The sequence below is a fragment of the Nematolebias whitei genome, chromosome 1 (genome assembly GCF_014905685.2).
Source record: "Nematolebias whitei isolate Nwh7 chromosome 1, NemWhi1, whole genome shotgun sequence".
NCBI classification, from domain to species: domain Eukaryota; kingdom Metazoa; phylum Chordata; class Actinopteri; order Cyprinodontiformes; family Rivulidae; genus Nematolebias; species Nematolebias whitei.
In genome coordinates, this window is record NC_056498.1 from 92,512,517 (window position 1) to 92,517,991 (window position 5,475).

General features: G+C 41.3%; 1 protein-coding gene across 1 annotated transcript in view; it reads right to left on the minus strand.

The window, feature by feature from the left end:
• The window catches only part of ehbp1 (EH domain binding protein 1), a gene marked incomplete in the record, with an annotated part of 851,057 nt that overhangs the window by 278,365 nt on the left and 567,217 nt on the right, over nucleotides 1-5,475 (minus strand).

Sequence of the window (5,475 nt, forward strand, 5' to 3'; positions counted from 1 at the left end):
GTTGGTCCTCACAATGTAGTATAAGTTGGAAAAATGGGCCTCACAAAGTAGCATAAACAAGGACACACACACACACACACACACACACCCAGGTTTGTTTTGCTATCTTTGTGGGGCCTTTGCATTGACTTCCATTCATTTTTCATTCATTTCTATAGCCTAACCATGACCTTTATCCATAACCTAACCATTACCAGTACATACCTAACCCTAAACCTAACACATCCTCAATTCACACCTTAGTCCTAAACCTAGCCCCTAACCCACCAACGGGACTTCTTCTTATGGGGCCCGGGCTTTGGGCCCCATAAGGAGCAGTTGGTCCTCACAATGTAGTATAAGTTGGAAAAATGGGCCTCACAAAGTAGCATAAACAAGGACACACACACACACACACACACACATACAAAGGAAACACAAAACACACACACATGCATGCACACATACACACATGATTACATGATACATGATGAGCTGGTGCTAAATTTTGAACTATTCTATAACCAAACTTTACAAGATTAAACTATCTTCAGTCAGGTCACCTGGACGGTTTCTTTTGTTGTTGAGACATTTCGTCCTTCATCTGAAGGCTGAAGGGCCGGCCCCAGAGGCCATGTTATCACCAGCAAACTGTTATGTTCCACTCTGGGAGTGGAACAAAACAGTTCAAATTCTCATCTGTGAATTAGAGTAACAAAGACTTTAAGAAACCCCTACTGTTAAGGTGTTTAGCTGTGAATTGCCAAGCTACATATGTATGTGTGTGTGTTATCTCACTCAGCCTTATAACCTGAATCTCTCACTTACTGCTCATTGAATTGAGAAAGCTGCTCGGATGAGGAGCGAAACGTCTTCTGTTCCAAATAAAGTCCAGTTGTTTTTGTATTGAACGCTTTTTGAATTCATCATGTCCTGGATGACTGAGAATCTTCACCAGCACTCTAGGAGTGAGCTGTTTGTGGGATTCAGTTTGGTTTGGTGGGCTCCTCAGACTGAAGAAGTCCTTCGGATGAAGGACGAACCATATCAGCAACAAAATAAACCGTCCAGATGACCTGACTGAACATTGTTAGCTTTATATCTGGATTAATGAGCATGAACTTTGGTGTTTACAGGATTCAATTTTAATTGCTTTAAAACATCTCTTAAACCTTATATATATATATATGTTTAATTAAAAAAATTAAAGTTGTTTGAATATAAAAGAAAGTTATGAAAAAAAAACTTGAGATAGCATCTTTTGATGCGTTTGAGACCAAACTTTGATTCGAGGTCAACTGCCACAAAATCAAGGCATAAAAGCTGAAAAATATCTCAACAACAGATAGTTATAATTGCAATGATTCCTTTAAAATAAACACTTCCCCTGCTAAAGATACTGCTACAGTAGCTTCTGCTAACTTCTGGTAAAAGAGGAAAAAAGTGGAAGCAGTGAGATTTAAAGAAATGAAGGTGCTCAATTAAAAAAAAAAACAGCAGAAACTTCCAATTGGACTGGTATACAGAATAAGTATATACACGTATACAATATGTAGTACCATACATTAAAAAAATCTATTAATTTCTGCTCAAGTTTAAGTGAACATGATGAGTGTGATGGAAAAAGGGGAGAGAAAGAGAAGGAAGCAGGGTGGGACAGGGAGAGCAGAGGGCTTATCGGCTGCCTCCAGATGGAGTGTGCGGATCAATGGGCATGCAAGGCCCACAGTAATCAATGCATTTGATAAAGAATTAAAGAAGAGCCACTGTACATGGCTATCAAAGAACTGGGACACGGCCTAATTATGATTCGACGGGTGCGTGCCCATGATAGGGGTCTGAGTGTGCAAGTATATGAGGGTTTTGAGTACGGAAATACAAAACTCAGAGATGTCAGGATGCAAGTGCTGCCCGAATACTTGAGTGTCACTGTATACTCATTTCTAGACAAATGGAAAGGTCCAGAAGCGATGCCTCAGCATACGTGTGTTGTTTAGTACTACTGAGTCTTAATGTGTTTTGAAGTGAGAAAGTGGATTTTTAGAACAATTCACTAAATATTCTATGTTCATTAAGGAAATGTGGGTTTGTTAGTGTAACAAAGGCCACTTGTGCAGCACAAGAATGGGGCATGCAGACACATAAGTTATGCCTCTTTTGCACCGCTCCTACTCAGCCCCTACTCTACTCAGCCCTCCACGGAAAAATTCCACCAGTATTTTTTAGCTGATTCAAGGCTAATTTGGGACCTTTTTTTGTCCCTGCTTCTCTGGTGGAACCATTCAAGCTGAGTCGATCTGACTGGACCGAAACGTGAATGCAGGACACTGACTGGTCAGGGGGAGGAGTCACTGGATCTCAGAAACTTTTCACAGATCCGCCATTTGCAATTTCTCAGAATACAGCGCAGCTGCTGGGTCTTTTTTCAAAATTTTAAAAACAATAATGACAACATCCAAAAAAATTAAATCTGTTCCTCTGGACATAAAAAAAAAAAAAAAAAAAAAAAAATGTAGCTACGTTTTGTCTTTCATCTGAAATACTTCCTCAGTCTGAGGTGCTGTATTAAGCTCAGTCTCTTAAATAGCAACTTCTCAGAGTGGATCAACCAGTTTGCTGCTGACAATCAAAACCAGCTGCTCACATGGTCAAGAAGGACCATCAGCCTAACAATGGATCATTAGCACACTGATGGCTGTTTAATATTCACAGCGGGTTGAGTGATACTAGCAATAACAGCATGAGAGGGGGACAGTTGAACCCGGAGGCCTCCACCCCTGTTTAATGATGGACAATTTATTTTCACAAAGATGGCCTCCTTTACTCCTCTCTCAAACCATCGTTCCTCTCTGTCCAGGATGTGAACATCTTCATCCCTGAAAGAGGGACCGCTGGCCTGGAGATGAGTGTAGACCGCAGAATCATGGCCTGATGATGTTGATCTTCTGTGCTGGGCCATCCTTTTGGCCAGTGGCTGTTTAGTTTCCCTGATGTAAGACTGATCACAGCCCTCCTGACACTGAACAGCATACACAATATTACTCTGTTTGTGCCGGGGGACTGGATCTTTGGGATGAACCAGTCTTTGCCGTAGTGTACTTTGGGGTTTAAAAGCCACTGGGATGTTGTGTTTAGAAAATAAATGTTTCAGTTTCTCTGATACTCCCTCAACATACGGAATGACCACTGGTCTCGTTTCCTCCTTTTCACCTGATGGCTGACTGGAGTCCTGTTTGGGTTTCTTCTCTGCTTTCAGGAAGGCCCAGTTAGGATATCCACATTGCTCTAGAGCCTGTCTTGTGTGGGATTTCTCCTTCTGCCTGGCTCCTGAGTTAGTGGGGACGCTGTCTGCTCTGTGATACAGAGTCCTGATGACTCCTAACTTGTGCTCCAAAGGGTGATGGGAGTCAAACTGCAAATACTGGTCTGTGTGGGTTGGTTTGCGGTACACCTTAGTTTGCAAATGTCCTCTATCAAAGACTGAGACCTCACAGTCCAAGAAAGCCAACCTGCCATTTTTTATATCTTCTCGTGTGAACTTGATGTATTTATCTACAGAGTTGATGTGGTCAGTAAAATGTTGGACTTCCTGAGATTTAATTTTTACCCAGGTGTCGTCAACATACCTGAACCAATGACTTGGTGGTGTCCCTGAAAAGGACGTCAAGGCTCTCTTTTCTACCTCCTCCATGTACAGGTTGGCAACAATGGGAGAAACTGGAGACCCCATAGCACACCCATGTTTCTGCCTATAATATTGCTCCCCATATTTGGTGAAGTAGGTTGACTGCAGGCACAGTTTCAAGCATTGACACAGTTGTTCTGTGGAAAGCGTGGTCCTGCTGCTCAGAGTGGTGTCTGATTTTAATCTTAAACTGACCACCTCTACTGCATCATCAACAGGAATGCACGTAAAGAGTGATGTGACATCAAAAGAGACCATTGTTTCATCAGTCTCCATGATGACATCCCTCACCTTATCCACAAAGTCCATGGTGTTCTGTATGTGGTGTTCTGAGCTGCCAACTAATAGGATGAGTGCAGATGACAGATATTTGGAAACATTGTAAGTGACAGAGTTAATCATGCTAACAATTGGTCTTAAAGGTACACCTTGTTTGTGGATTTTAGGTAAACCATACAGACTAGGTGTGGCCTCCCCTGGGTACAGTCTGTGGTACAGAATACGGTCAATAGCCTTGTCCTGCTCCAATTTTTCAGGCAATGTATTAACTTCTTCTTGTAACCACTTCCTGGATCTCTTTTCAGAGGTTCATAAGTGGTTAAGTCACTAAGGAGTGTCATAACTTTCTCATGATAGTCTTTCTTGTTCAAAATCACTGTGCACCTTCCTTTGTCTACTGGGAGAACGATGATGTTTTTGTCCTTGCTAAGAGTGGTGAGTGCGTCCCTCTCCTCTCTACTGATGTTGGAAGGTGGTGGTTTGGCATTGCTGAGGCAGGCTGAAACTTTGATTCTGAGAATGCCTGATGTTTTTTGTTTTCGCTTTTGAGATGTTCAAGCCTGAGTTGTTTGTTTATTTTATATTTTTTTTTAAAAAAGGGGCAGATGTTATAAGAATTTTCTTCTTCTTTCCGGACCATTTCAGTCAATTTTTTTTTTTTTCTTTTTGATTAATTTGTTTTGTTTCTTTTCAAAGAATGAATAAATTAATTAAAAAATTACAAATAAAAAATAAGAAAACTTTTTTATTGGAAAGTAACAAATGTTCAATCAATGTGTGGTGACGCATGGTAGAAGCCGTGGATGGAGCAGGGCAGAAGCCGGGGAGCTTTGAGACAAACCGTCACATGCCGGGAGACATTCTGGAATAAAAGAAACAACCAACATGTAGCTGCAGATCAAACAGAGTGAAAAACAGAAACAGAGCACAGTTAGCACTGATGCTAATTAGCTGTCCTATTACATTCAGGGGCAGTGGCGTCAGCCTCTTTGTTTGTTCAAAATCTGCTCAAAGCCGATAGGATGAGTAACTTAAAATATGTTTAAAGTTAGAAAACACTCACCATCATCCATCATTGATTCCAGCTAAGGATTAACTTCTCCCAACATTACTTTGGAGTTCGCTGGTAGCCTGAGAAGCCATCAGCTCTGACACCTCTTTAAACACTTTTTTGTTGCGAGTCGCTCAATCTAGCTCGCTCTGAATTTTGTTGTCAGCCACCAAGCATAAAAACGCCTGCACTTCAGCATTAGACCACGGTGTTGTCATTATTGTTTTTAAAATCTGCAAAATAGGCCCAGTCGTTCCTCCAAGTTCGAGTTACTGCAAATGGTGTATCGAGTTGTTGTGAAAGTTTCTCAAACAACCAGTGACTCCACCCCCAGACCAATCAGTGACCAACAGTGTTCTGACGTTACATTTTCAGGCCAGCACAGTACACTTGGAACCGCAGCGAAGTGGTTCTGAAAAAGGGGCTAGTTCCACTGATATGATAATTATTTTTATGCTTTTATGTCAATTTATACTTAACT